We start from the raw sequence: 15848 nt of genomic DNA on the forward strand, positions 1-15848 counted from the left end.
AAAAATACTACAGATAAATAAAAATTGAATTCTAAAAAAAGAGTAAAAAGTTAAATAAACACAAAGGAAGTCAGGAAAAAGAAAATAGAGAAACAAAACACAGAGAGAACAAACAGAAAACCAACAGTAAAATAGTGTAATTAAGCCCTAACATAGCAATAATTACATTCAACATAAATTGTATAAATACACTAATTAAAAGAGATTTGCTAGTGGATTTTTATTTTATTTTATTTTATTTTATTGAGATGGAGTCTCACTCTGTCACTCAGGCTGGAGTGTGGTGGCCTGATCTCAGCTCACTGCAACCTCTGCCTCCTGGGTTCAAGTGATTCTGCTGCCTCATCCTCCTGAGCAGCTGGGATTACAGGTACATGCCACCACACCTGGCTAATTTTTTTTTTTTGTATTTTTATTAGAGACGGGGTTTCACCATGTTGGCCAGGCTGGTCTGGAACTCCTAGCCTTGAGTTATCCACCTTCCTCAGCCTCCCAAAGTACTAGCGGGTTTTTTAAATCCTCAATTACATGCTGTTTAAAAGACACTCACTTCTCTTGTAGTAGTATAGGTAGGTTGCAAGCAAAAGGACAGAAAATATTAAGCCATGCAAAGATTAATCAAAAGAAATCAGGAGAAGCTATGTTAATGTAGCCTCAGAGCAAAGAAAATTACCAGTGACACAGAGGGACATTACATAATGATAAAACAGTCAATTCACAAGAAAAATGTAACAATATTACTTCTATATACACCAAATAACAGAGATACAAAATGTGTGCAGCAAAAACTATAGAATAGAAAGGATAGTCAAGTCCACAATCATATCTGGAGATTTCAACACCCCTGCCAGAAATTGATAGAGCAAGCAGGCAGAAAATCAGTAAAAATATAGATGATCTGAATGGTACTATCAATTTTATCTAATTGACATTTATAGAGTATTCCACCTAACAACAGCAGAATACACATTCTTTTCAAGCACTCATGGAACATTCACCAAGATAGACCATCTCCTGGACCATAAAACAAATATCAACAACTTTTTAAAAATTGAAATCATACAGTATATGCTCTCTTACCACAATGGAATATGGAAAAAATAACAGCAAATTTTCAAAACAGATTGGAAACTAAACAACATCTTTCTAAGTAATTCATCAGCCTAAAGAAAGCCTCGAGGGAAGTAAATAAATGCATTGAAGTAAATGAAATGAAAATACAATGTATCAAAATTTTTGGGATGCAGCTAATGCAGTGATAAGCAGGAAATTTACAGCAGTAATTTTTTATTTTAGCCAAGAGGAAATAGTCTCCAATCAATAATTTAAGCTCCCACCTCAAGAAACAAGAAAAAGAAGAGCAAAATAAATCCAAAGCAAGCATAAGGATGGAAATAATAAAGGTAAGAGCAGAAGTCAATACGGTTGACAACAGAAAAACAATACAGAAAATCAATAAACAAAAATTTACTCTTCGAAAACTTTGAAGACTCTTCATAGAAAAAGAAACTCTACTATAATCAATGTTTAAAATATAAAACTTTGGTGGGGGGGGGGGAATATCTGCAACACCTATTACAAAGACTAAGTTTCTTAACATATGGAAAGTCCCTAGCAGTCAATAAGAAAAATGACCAACAGCCTATTCAAAAAATGGGCAAAAGAAAATGGGCAACAGTTCACAGAGCACTGAACATGTCTTTAAATACTCCAAATGTTAAGATTAAGAGGTTTGATAATATATTAATTTATGATAATATAATAAAAATATGAGAAAATACCCTCATATGTTGTTGATGGAGCTGTAAACTCTCTGAAATCACATTTTATTTGGCCCAGCAACTCCAGTTTGATGAATTTACACTACAGATATACCTACACATATTTTAAAATACTTACACAAAAGGATATTTATTGTACATTGTTGCAGTAGCAAAAGATGGACTATAACCTAAATGTCCATCAATAGGAGACTGATTCAATTATTGTGCATTTATGCTATGAAATATCATGCAGTCATTACACAAAAAATATTTGATGTGGTGCATTGAAAACGTGTTCACAGATCCTTGCTACTGCATTCAAGATGTGGAGTCTGACTGTTTACTACCATTTTGAAATGTTTTCTTACATGAATGTGGTATTTAAACATAATTTAGAATTTTACCTTGTATCACTAAGAAGCAGAGAGAGTTTGTGTAGGGGTAGATCTTGCTTCTATGAAGGCAATGCTCCATTATTTCCTTCTGGTTAGAAGTATCAGTCCCAGAGAATGATTCTACGGCTCCTAAAATGACACTACTTATAATGACACCTAGTCAGAGCTAGACTGACTATTTTCTTAGATAACAGCCTTTTTGAGAAAGATCACATATTTAGATCAAACCTGGCTGTTTACATTGTACAAGTTAATGGTTTTAAGTATATTAACAGAGTTGTGCAACCATTACCACAATTTTAAGATATTTTTAACATCCTTCCCCAAATCTTACATCCTTTAGCAGTCACTCCTAATCTCTTCTTCCCTAGCCCATGGCAACCACTAATACACCTTCTCTCTCTATGGATTTACCTATTCTGAACATTTCATATAAGTGGATTCATACAATATGTGGTCTTTTGTGTCTGGCTTCTTTTACTTAGCATAATGATTTCAAGGTTTATTCACGTTGTAGCACGTAGCAGTACTTCATTTTTTATCACCAAATAATATTCCATTGTATGGATATGCCATATTTTGGTTATCCATTCATCAGCTGATGGACATTTGAGTCATTTTTGCCTTTTGGTTACTATGAATAATGTTGCTATGAGCATTTATGTACACGTTTATGTGTATATCTATGTATTATATTTATGTACACGTTTATGTGTATATCTATGTAATATATCATTTATATACACACGTTTATGTGTATATCTATGTATTGAATTATTTTAGATATATACCTAGGAGTAGAATTGCTGGTCCACATGGAAATTCTGTTGAACCTTTTGAGGGACAGTCGGGCTATTTCCCGAAGTGGTTGAACCATTTTACATTCTCACCAGTAATGTGTGAGATTTCTGTTTCCTCCAAATCCTTGCCAGCACTTGTTATTATATGTCTGATTATAACCATCCTAGTGAGTGTGAAGTAATATACCTCATATACCTTTATATATTTTAGATATTTATAAGAGCCTTATCAGACATATGATATTCAAGTTTTTTCTCTCATTCTGTGAGTTTTTTTTTTTTTTTTCATTTTCTGTTTTGTAGCAAATTATATAGATTGCTTTTTAAGGAAATCTAATTATTTATTTGATAATTGGCATATAAAAGAAGTGAGAGCATAAGGAGTTAGGAGTGCAGCCTCTGAATTCATATATATCTGGACGTCCAAACTTAACAGACTTTTTCCTGCTTAAAATCATGAAAGTAATTTTGTTTAGGTAGCCATTCTTCTGGCATGTTTGTCCAACCATACTCTTAAGGGAAACCTTAAATATTAATCCAGTCATAGTGACTCAATTGACATTGTCATTGATTGCTAACAGTGATGATGTGACAATTTTTTCCTTTAATAGATTTATTGAGATAAAATTCACATGCCATAAAATTCACCCATTTAACCTATACAGCCATTTAACGTATAGATTTGACCTATTTAACGTAACACCCATTTAACATATAGATTTTTAACGTATTTACAGAACTGTGCAACCATCACCACAATTTAGTTTTAGAACATTTTCACCATCCCAAAGGGAAGCCCTGTATCCATAATCAGTCACTTCCAATTCTCTCCCTGCCCTAGCCCCTGGCAGGCACTAATCTACTTTCTGCCTTTATAGATTTACCTATTCTGGACATTTCATGTAAGTATAGAATTATACAATATGCAGCCTTTTCTATATGGCTTTTTCCATTTGGTGTGGTGTTTTCAGGGTTCATCTATGTTGCAGGATGTATCAGTACTTCATTCCTAGATATGGTTTGGATTTGTGTCCTCGCCCAAATTTCATGTTGAATTATAATCTCGTGTTGGAGGAGGGGCCTGGTGGGATGTAATTGGATTATGAGGGTGGATTTCCTCCTTGCTGTTCTTGGGACAGTGAGTGAGTTATCATGAGATCTGGTTGTTTAATGGTGTGTAGCACCTCCCCCTTGGCTCTCTCTTCCTCCTGCTTCTGCCATGTAGGACGTGCCTGCTTCCCCTTCACTTTCCACCATGATTGTAAGTTTCCTGAGGCTGCCGCAGCCATGTTTCCTGTACAGCCTGCAGAACTGTGAGTCAGTTAAACATCCTTTCTCTATAAATTACCCAGTCTCAGGTAGTTCTTTGTAGCAATGCGAGAATGGACTCATACATGCAGCATGTATCAGTACGTCATTCCTTTTTATGATTGAATAATATTCCATTGTATGGATGTACCACAGTGTGTTTATCCATTCATCCATTGATGGACATGGATAAACATGTTGGGTTCTTTTCAACTTTGGGCTATTGTAAATAATGTTTCTGTGAAAATTATTGTACAAATTTTTGTGTGGACATATATTTCCATTTTTTCTTGGCTATATACACCAGAAAGGAAATGCTAGGTCACATTTTAACCATGTTTAACCTTTTGAGGGACTGTCTATTTTATACAGTGGATATACCATTTTGCATTTCCACAACGGGAAATTGAACTTTCCAGTTTCTCCACATTCTTGCTAATAAACTGATTCTTAATGGAGATGACAGGAACCTAGAAACCAAAGAGGATCATGAGAAAGAGAAGTTGTTAGGGAATCAGCTCAGAGACAAGGAAACAGACAAAGAGGATTGGAAGGCTCATGGACTCATAGCAACCAAAACTTCAAGTAGTTTAGATATTAAGCCTGCCTAGATTCAGAGCCCCTGCTCTTCCCACTATATTATATTTCTCTATGAGAAATTTCAAAAATGGAAATGAGGGAAAAGTGAGTTAGAGGAAGAGGATAGGAAAGCACTTAATGAGATTGAAAGCTACCAAAATTATCCTTTCTCTGTTGACGCAGAAGTAACAAAGTCCCAACTTCAGGCACTGAACATTGGAAGTCATATCTGATCCTCGAAGAGGATGGCTCTTCCTTTACCCCGAAATGAATCTATGTTCATCTGCCACCACCGTGCCATTTATCACTTCCAATCACATTCAAAGAAGTAGCGATATCTCATTCCCAAGGTTCTGCATCCCCCTGTTTAGCCTTTCCCACCCACATGGGCTCTATGGTTTTGAAGATGTCTTGTTGGTTTTTCTGCAGCCTGAGACCAGGACACCACATGCTCAATGGATGTTGTAAGGAATTACAGGTGACGTTTGTGTCTTGTGAGTATGGATGTGGAGATCATACCCTTCAGTTAAGAATAATTTTAATTCTACTATCCACTAGTCTTTTTCATAAAATGGAGTTGCAAAGCCTCCCAAAGCTATCTCCTGTTAGTGGTCATTATCCTTATCGCATTCTGTTTTTTCCATTATTTAAATGAAGACATACCGCCCGGCATCTCCCCCAGGCATAAGTTCTACTAGTAATGACAATTTTTTCATTAATACCAATTGTATACATAATCTTATTGAGTTTCCACAATAACCTAGAGAGAAAGAAACTGTGATTACCTTTAGGTTTTATATGAGGAAACTGAGACTATCTTGCCTTTGGATTGATCAGAGGCTGAATTTAAAGATAAGTGAACATTGTTGGACAAACAAAAGAACTCCCAGCTCTCAAGAGAATATCTACTGGAGGTAGGTGGAAGAGAAGGTGGGTAGAATTATGGTTTTCAATGTGGACAATAATCATGTACAAAGGAGACAGTTATCTATCCAGATGGTTTAGACTAATGATTCCCAACATGCTTCATGTTGTGACATGCTAATTTTGTCTAATTTTATTAATTCCCTGAAGCAATATGTGGGTTCTTAAAAGTAATTAAAGTAGAATTAAATGTTGTGTTAATTAAACATGGCTTTAAATGAATTTTAGATGATGTGAATTGGTTTTGCCCCTTGGGATAACTGCAAAGTGCCTATCCTGATTTTGTGATAACTCAGAGTATTAGGAACTGAAATCTTCAGCAGCTTGAAAGAGGGGACTGAGCCAGAATATCTATCAGGCCCCTGAGTTTGTGTCTTAGAAGTTTTGTCCTAGTTGTCATTTGGTAACTATGGGAGGGAATTCCAGTGTTATGGTAAAGCTCATTCTAGAGATGAATAATCCTCCTCAGATTTACCTTTCTTTTTATCTTTTTCTTTTGGGCTGCTCCTTCTCCTTTATGCTATCACTACTGTAAGGTAACTGGACGGCCATGCTTATTAGGTTCACTCCCCATTTACCTCTCTGTCTTGCTTAGATTTCTCCCACTTTCGGTTCCCATGGCCAGGGTCCTGTCTAACCTATTTTCCAAACATCAGAAGGGTCATCAGTTCCAGTGTCTTTACAAATCTGTTCTGCAACTCCCACTACTGATCACTTCTTCTGTGATATTCCTCCTTTGGTCAAGTTGGTCTGCTTTCTTCCTCCTCTGTGACTTGGAAGCCTTTAGTTCCCACTGTACCATATCCATAAGGATCCATTATTCTTAACATCGTCAGTTGGCCCTCTGCTCTGATCATGCACATGTCCTTCTACCCCTCACCTCCCACCTGACTGCTCTCAGCCTGTGCTGTAGACTCAGGGCGTTTGCCTGATTCCCCTTGACCCCCATCCTTGGTGTAGACACTTACTGGGCTGAGATAGGCTGGTTTCAGTGCCCATGCCAAGGTAGTCTGCATGTTCCACTGCATAATCTGAGGACAAATGTCTGGTAAAATCTTTCAGAATTCCAGTCATTTCTCTTGTCCGCCTATTCAAGCTGAAGTTTCATTTAAAGCCTTTGTGTTTACATGAGGTTTGATCATAGAAGGCAAATCTTCCCAGTAATGTCATTTAGCCTATGTTTTTATTTCTGCATTTAATAAAATGCAGTCAAATTCCAAATTGTGTATTTCACTCTTGCTTGAGCATATTGATAGAAGCTGTTGTCAGCTATGTGTTCTTCCTATCAGTCTTTTCAAAGTTCTTTGTTAACAATTAGTCATCAGGGTTCATCCATACATTGTTGTATTACACAATCATTAAACTCAAGGGGAAAATGCTTATTGATGTGCATATTTTTCCATATATATTTTAAGTGAAAAGAGCAGGGTAAAAAACAGTATTACATTATCATTTTATTACAAACACATTTACACACACACACACCCATGAATATATTTTAAAAGGAAGATTAAAAAGACACCAAAGTGCTAACAGTGATTGTCTCTAGGTGCCAAGATTGATCAATTTATATGTTCCCCTTCCTTCTCCATATTTTCCAATTTCTCAATAATGAGTGTGTAATTCTTTTATAGTCAGGAAAAAGTAATTTTAGATAATTCAATTAGTTATCAAGGTCAACCAGCATGTGTGGAAAAGGTGACAATTCTTACTGAAGAGAAATTAACACCTTCATTGTTATGAATTGAGGTTACTTTTTAAAGTAGGAACCTATCTCTAAAATTAAAATGGAAGTGGAAACTTACTGAGTTTGAAAGAATCATTTTACATATCACTTTTCAAGTAAAACCAATTTCTATTTTGCTTTTTCTTCAAGTGCTTAAACATTTTCTCTTCTGGGGCCCTTATTTTATGCTCCCCAAGAGAAAGAGCCATGTCTCCTATTTCCTTTGGCATCTCTCGCCCCCTCCCCACTCTCTTTCCTGTACTGCTATACACCCAAGAATAAGTCAGTGTACACGATGTGCACGCAGAAAATGTTTGTTGATGGACTTGGTTATTTCTGTTTTCTACTAAATCTCATCCTAGTCGTGTTTTGGGAATTATAGAACATGGCTCCTTACTCCTCAGAAGCCTGGTATCTCTCCCTACTGCTCTTGCTTAGTGCCCTGGGTCCCAGAACTCTACCTTTAGATCTTCACTCTTGCAGTGTGAGGTAGACCTCAGCCAGTTCCGAGCTCCAGGGCCCTTGCAAGGATGCCAGGTTTATGCCAGCCATTTTCCCTGACTCATGGGGGCTTGGCCAGCAGGCCAGTCACTACCCAGGAGGCCAGTCTTGAACATTCCTCCCTGAATCAGGTGCCGCTGACTGGATACCTCCAAGAATCCCAGTGGGTTGACAGAAGTGTCAGCTTTGGGCCAAAGGAGTCTCTGGGATGTCCTTGCCTTGGGCAGAAGCTGGGGACCACACAGCCAGCTGACTCTGCTGCCCTGCCTTTGGGGTTATAGCATCTTGCCACTGGGCCCCCCAAACTATCTTTTCCCCCAATACCTGCTCATTTGCTCAGGTCCCCGGATCCAGCCTAGGGACTGTCTCGGCAGGGTCCTTCCATCAGAGAGCCCAGGACCAGATGCTGCTCTGAGCACCACCACTCAGAGCAGCACCAGGGAGGGATGCCCAGCCCAGAATAGCTGGAGCAGCCCCCACACCGCCCCCTGCCGACCAGGGAAGCTGACTGAGCTCACCCTGAGTGTGTGCTGGGGGGCAGAGGAGACCATGCAGATGTGCCGAGAGCTCCCTGGAAAGCAAGGCTCAGCTTCTCCTGCTACTGTCACCAGCAGATGGAGAGAGGGGTCAATATTTATCCTCTTGTAACACCTGAGGGGACAGAGTTGCTGACATATCTCATAGAGTCCTTGTCCCCCACCTCCCTCACCCATTGCCCACACTACCTCATCCTCTCACTTCAAGAGGCCTTGTTACCCACCCCCGCAAAGGTGTGGATTAGGCTCCACTGGTTAAAAATCTTGCTCTGACTCCAAGTCCCCTAGAATGTCCATGCCTTTAAGGGCTGGCACTGGTGCAGCAGGACTGAGGTAGAGACCCCAGAGATTCACTTACATTGCTGTTTCCAGTAGTCAAATGACCAGGGACCACTATTTATGAGACAATAGGGTATCCCTTTCCTGAGAACCTGTTGGACAAGCAGCAGAAGTGGGTGTGTTGTCCCTGAGGCTGAATTTGGTGGTCTTGAGACCCAGCATAGTGAGGCCAAACACTGACTTGGATGAGTGCTGAGCCTGTGAAGGAAGAAACTCTACCAGAGAAACCTGACTGGGTTCGCTTTGTTTGTATAGATCTAGTGGAGTTCCCCTTAAGCCTGAGAGGCCACTGGAGCCTGAGAGGCCACTGGAGACCAAGTCTGGTTATACACTGTAGAAGCTGGGTAAATACCATTTGTAACACAGGTCTGCAGGAGATCCAGAGTAAATAAAACCTGATACCTGCATTGGACATCTAAAAAATGTTGAATCTGGCAAGCTATAAATGATAACACGAAACAGTTATTGAGTGTGTGCGATGTCTGGGTACTATTCTAACCAATGTGAATGCATCATCACATTTAAACCTCACAGCAAATTTAAGAGGTGAGTAATCTTATTATTCGTATTTTACAAACAAGAAAACTGAGAGATAAAAAGGTTAAGTAACTTGTCTAACATCACAGAATTTGGAAGTAAGGGAAATGGGTTTCAAAGTCTGGCAGTCTGATTCTAGAGCTTGTACTCCTAACCACTACACTATACTGCCTGACAAAGATAAAAGAAACCTCTCTCTGTGAGCAGGGCTGGCTTCATGAGCATGTGATTAGGGCAATTGTATAAGACCTTGAGCTTAGGAGTGCTCTGCACTTAAAGTTTAATGTTGCTGTCTTGAAATTTTAAATAATTTGAATATTAGTGTAAGTGAAATGCAAAATCCAATGGGACAATCGAGTATTCACTGGGAGTTTGGAATATCTGGTAACACACAGTCCCACTTTTCACCACCTCTCCACTTCCCTGGGGTAGGTTTTTAGCTGTCACTCACTTCTTCCTTAGTACCCAGGACCCCATCCAGCCTCCCCTTCTCTATCCTGCCGAGTAATAGCTACAACCCTCCACACAAGGGAACTGAGCCAGGGCACAAGGAGGATTGGGGATCATACACACATACCCTGCAAAATCTCACAGTTGGACATGATAACAGCAATCTGGCCCCAAGTGAGCAGTGCCATGGTGCATGTGGCAGGTTATCCAGCAGAGCCTATTGCCCACTCCAATCCAGACACCTAGTGCATACTGTGTAGAAGTTGTAGTACTCTTGGTGGTTGCCTGACCACAGTAGGTTGGGGCAGCCTGCCCATGGGAACGGGATATACCTGGTTTCATTTCCTCCATGCTGAACAGAGCATGATGCACCTATCTGTGGAGAAGCTGAAGTAAGGAAGAATCCAGTAACAAGTGAGTCATGCACATGGGCAGCGAGTCACTGGGCAGAGTCACTGCCCACTTATGAAGTTCTGCACTTGCTCCACAAATATCCCTGTGCCTGTGCTGGTGTGGCATTAAATAACAAAAACAGCATGGCAGGTTGAGAGAGAGACTGCAGAAGAGAGAAAAACAAAGCTTTATATTTGAGCACCTTTAATAGCACTTCTTCCTGTTTTTTTGAACATGGAGCTTCACATTTACATTTTGCATTGGGCCTACAAATTATGTAGCTAGTCCTGCCTAGAAGGACACTCTATTACTAAAGAATTTTGCTATCCTCTGAGATCTACCATTTCCCATATAGAAATGGTGAAGGCTGATGAGGCTGTAGTTGTCTCTGGTATTTCTAGGGCTGTTTGGAGGGTGGGGGACACCTCTACTAGCCAAAGAGATAGATGCTAAGTCAGTGTCTGAAATTCAATCTGATAAGGCCCATTTTGCTCACCTCACAACATGAAAGGGCTGTAGTAGACAGTATTCTAAGGTCGTGAATCAGGAAATCTGAATGCTAATTCTGCCTCTGCCACCGACTAGCTGAGTGATCTCCAGAATGATGCCTTTCCTTGGGGATGCTGTTTTCTCATTTGTGAAAAAAAGCAGATTTGATTACTCTAGTGTTTTCAAACTGTCCTTGAGTTTCTGTAGAGGTGCCTCAGGGATGGAGAAGTGAGTCCTAGGCTATGGGTGCCCCATACTTTCTTCAGCCAAACATCTTCCACTTTCATATTTTGTAAATTTTTGTTCTGTATTCAAAATTCTTTTTAAAAATTATTCCAATGCTTAAAAAATTAAAATCCATCAGTCTAAATTCTCACTATGGGCCCTTTCACCTCTGACTTCGGATTCTGAGAGTTTCTAATCATGAACCTCACAAAGGAAACAAATGCACTTTTATTCCAGGAAAAAATCTGCCATGTCCTTGAGCCAGTGACCAGAGAAGAGCAGAAATCCAGGGAGAACAAGGGATTGACCTGGGTAGTATTGAGCTGGAAGGTAAAAGCAATGAACAAAAAGAGGTTCAGATTCCTTATTTTGGAGTGACAGTGTCAACAAGAAACATCTGCCAAACCATGAGGACCAACTAGAAGCTGGTGTCCCAGGAGGTAAGATTTTCTACCTTTCCTCCATTACACAACAAGCTATAACCATGCCTGGTGGAGAAAATGGATGAATAAGGAAGGTTAGCTGTGAGTGAATTTCAATTCTGCTCATGTTTTTTGAACCATTACCAGATAACCAGGCCCTGTGTGGGACCTAGGTGGGAGCCAAAAAAAAAAAAAAAAAATGGCTCTATCCACTTAAAGGGTTTCAATCTAGGCAGACAAAACAGAATATCAGAAAACTGCACAAAGAATTTCATAAGAAGGGCAAGCGTCATAATGCTACAAAAGGCATGCAAAGTGCAATGGGAAAACAGAATATACACACTCACTTTCCTCTGAAATGTCAGGAAAAGCTACCTAGAAACGAAGATAGGATTTAAATTTGAATTTAGAAAATGAATAGAACTTGGACAAACAGGGCATGGAGAGATTTACATGTCATATTTACGAGTTTTGAATTTATCTTATAGGCAAAGAGAGACGTGGAAATTTTAAGCAATTTGGAGGGTAGAAGAAGGCTGATGTGGTCGGATGTACATTTAAACCTCTGTGGTTGTTCTGTGAAAGTAGATTTCACAAAATCCGGGATGGATTCAGGGAGAAGGGTTAAAGGAAGCTAATCCTGGCAAAAAACAAAAAAACAAACAAACAAACAAACAAACAAACAAAAAAAAACAGTGTGCCAGTGATAGTGGAGGCATTTGCGAGGGAGAATTGACAGGATTTGGTGATTGACTGAATGTAGCGAGTGGAGGGAAAGGAAGTGTTAAGGGTTGACTCAGGTTTAGGGCTCAAAAAACTGGATGGTGCCATTCACTTAGGGAGGGGACAAGGAAAGAAGAGCATCAGGTTTAGAAGCGTTCAATTTTTGAGATATTAAATTTGAAGTGCCTGAGAAACTACCAATTGCAGATTCCAACTGGTAGTTGGATATAAGGATCTGAAGCTCTAAGGGAACTGGGTTTCACATGGCTACCAAGTAAACCGCACTGCCACCCTCAAAACTAGGGTTTAGGGTTTTTTGGAAGATGGCTACTAAGGCTATATAGTCTCTGGGAGTAGTAGAGGCAGAAGAAAAACTATTCTTGGGACTCAAAGATCCCTAGATATAGATTAGGCACTAACCTAGATATAGATAAATGCTACTTTCTGCTTTTCCTTGCAGCTTGACCAGTTTGATTATTTCTCTCCAATTAGTTGTTTGATTTTGGTCACCTTCTCTTCTTTAGGCATTAGTTTTCTCATTTACAAAAGAGCTTAAGGTTTTGTATTATTCATATATAGGATTGTAAGCTTTTAAGAATATCTTGTTGTTCAATATATTTACACAAAATAGCAATATCCAGGAATTTCATGCAACCTTACAAATTCTGAGAATGAGTTAGCCATGGACTAATGAATTAACTGGGGTTTTATTTACACTTGCACTGTATGTTAGAAGTGTATTCAAGAATAGCAATGGACTTGGCCCTGGTCCACTCAGAATTTGCATATAGAAAAATTATAGCTGCAATTCTGGCCTGGAGTTCCTACTAACCAATGATTCATTGTTCTTTACAAAGGATTTGCAAACTCTAATTAGTGAGCCCTATCTATTATTTAGCTATCACCCTATTTTAGATTTACCCCTATAAATCTCAATAATTGCACACGAGAATTCATGTATATGCTTACATTTTTCAGTCTCACAGTGCAGTGGTGGTAGAGCATTTGGAATAGAAACATTTAGAAGTGTCCTGAATCTTTATGACAGATATGTACTGAACTTAATTCAGTCTTTGGAGCACTAAGTAAATCCTCAATATAAGGACATACATGGTACAGCAAAGTTATTTGCATCCCAGTTGTCATCCATGTTCTCTTCTATAACTTATAGTCAAATTATATAGTTTCCTAACCTTGTTATCTTGGAATTATTTTAACTCATGACTAGGGTTATCACACAGGCTTACCACTCAAACTGACATATTTATACCCACATACATATTTCCCTCCTAAATATTTCTTATCAGACAATTGTTTCATAAAATATATATTATTTTGTTTATATAATTCCCACCTACTGTGTTGCTGTTTATCTAGACAACTACTTTTAAACAATTAGTTAGAGTAATTCAGTTTTTCTTAACAAGACTTCATTTGCAGGCAAGAAAAACACTGTGAATAAAACAGTGAGCAAGTCTTCACAGAATATTTTGCATTTTTGAGACACTCAATGGAAGATTAAGGACTGTGTCTCAATGTTTTTCATAGGGCAACTTTCACTTCCTCATTTCTCAAACTATAGATGAGAGGATTTAACATGGGGATCACCATTGTATAAAATACTGAGACAATCTGATTTCCTGCCCCGGATCCATGTCGCGAGACGGGCAAGTAAGTGTACATAGTTGTTTCATAGTACAGGCTAATAGCAGTCAAGTGGGAGGCACAAGTGGAGACGGCTTTCTGTTTTCCAGAAGCTAAGGGAATTCCTAGGATAGTCATGAGGGAAGACACATAGGAGACAAGGATCACCACAACGGAGGTGACCAGGGTGAAACCCCCACAGCCAACCATAAAGATCGGGGGGTGATCCAAGGATCTGAGCAAACCAGCACCAACAATGAGGGAATGTCACCGAAGAAGTCAGGGAGGACACATGGTTGACAAAACGATAGTTGTGTGGTGGAAGTTGTCACAGTGACCATCTTAACTAACCCACCAAGGTAGCATCCTGCTACCAAGAAAAGACAATGGCCTCTTGACATGGTAATGTGGTAGAACAGTGGGTGACAGATGGCAGTAAAGTGCTCATAGGCCACGGAAGTTAAAAAATTGCATTCGGCCGGGTGCGGTGGCTCACGCTTGTAATCCCAGCACTTTGGGAGGCCGAGGCGGGCGGATCACGAGGTCAGGAGATCGAGACCACGGTGAAACCCCGTCTCTACTAAAAAATACAAAAAATTAGCCAGGCATGGTGGCGGGCGCCTGTAGTCCCAGCTACTCGGAGAGGCTGAGGCAGGAGAATGGCGTGAACCCGGGAGGCGGAGCTTGCAGTGAGCCGAGATTGCGCCACTGCACTCCAGCCTGGGCAACAGAGCGAGACTCCGTCTCAAAAAAAAAAAAAAAAAAAAAAAAAAAAAAAAAAAAAAAACTGCATTCAGCAGAGGCAAAGATTACGAACAAGCTCATTTAAGTTATACGGGAAAAGGAAAGAAACATACTGCAGCTTAGAAAACAAATTTGCTAAATTTTGTGGAATTGTAATGGAAGAGAAACAGACATCAAGGAAGGACTGATTAGAGAGGAAAATGTACATAGGGTGTGGAGGCGGGAACTGACTCTGATCAGAACCACGAGGCCTAGATTCTCCAACACAGTGATGATGTAAGCAATAAGAAAGACTCCAAATAGCAGGACTTCAAACTGAGAGTTATCTGTCATGCCAAGAAGGATGAAGACAGTCACCATGGGTGAATTTTCCACTGGCACAAGCTGAGAATTATCCTTAAGTAGTTAAAATTTCTTTAGACATGCTTTAAGAGAGAAAATAAGAGAAAACTGGATGATATGAATAAAATAATACCACACAAAACACACAAATCCACAAAATTATCCAACCTTGCCTCTCATCTACATTCTTACTTTAAATAATTTCTCAAATATTATCACCATTTTCTAGATATAACACTGAAAATGTAAATGCTGAAGGAAAAGGGGAGGGTGGGGAAAGAAGGTAAAAAAAATCAGAAATAAAAGAAAGGGAAAAAAGTAAGTCTAGTCTGCAAAAGGTGCTTGATAATATTCATTGAAGGAATGAATAAGTGAGGGAGAAAGAAAATGGGTGTCGTCAAGAGATGCTCTTTACTGAAACAGGACTACAAACTCTTAGGGAAAAAATCCATACTATGGAATTATATATCACTCTCTGCCCCTTTTCCAAATCATGCCCAAGGAATTATTGAAAATGAGGTAACAATAGGGCAAAAATGTTAACTCATTCCATCTTCACAGACAGTTGCCCCCCTTTCAGTATTTGTGACATTATTTCTGAGACAGCAGAAGTCACCAATACTCACTATTCTGCTTGACCAGTAGAGCGCTTTCCAAGATCTTGATCACCATTTCACTGGTAGATTATTGCAGAAACTCTCATACTCCTAGACGACCATAACAAACTGAGCTCAAGTTTGAAGGCATGACTTGTATCCTGTGAAAGAGAAACCAAAGAATGACCAAATCCCTCAGAAATTACATAGCTCCTGGCTGATCGTCACCTGCTAATTCCTCTAACCATGCTTGGGGCAAAGGTAATGCAGCTGCAAACTGGCTGTGAATTCTACAAGGACTTATTGAGCAGACATGTCTGAGCAAAGGACCAGATTGCACAATGGTTGACGTCAGGTGCCACTGGGGCTAAGTGCATGGTCACTGTTCCTCTCTCCTATAGTGATAGATTAT

The 15848-nt window shown here is 39.4% G+C and overlaps 1 pseudogene; it reads right to left on the reverse strand.

Moving 5' to 3' along the window:
* Positions 1 to 13628: 13628 nt before the first annotated feature.
* On the reverse strand, positions 13629 to 15587 carry LOC129475404 (olfactory receptor 5J3-like; annotated as a pseudogene).
* Between the last annotated feature and the right edge of the window lie 261 nt (positions 15588 to 15848).

Source organism: Symphalangus syndactylus, chromosome X, assembly GCF_028878055.3.
Source record: "Symphalangus syndactylus isolate Jambi chromosome X, NHGRI_mSymSyn1-v2.1_pri, whole genome shotgun sequence".
NCBI lineage: Eukaryota > Metazoa > Chordata > Mammalia > Primates > Hylobatidae > Symphalangus > Symphalangus syndactylus.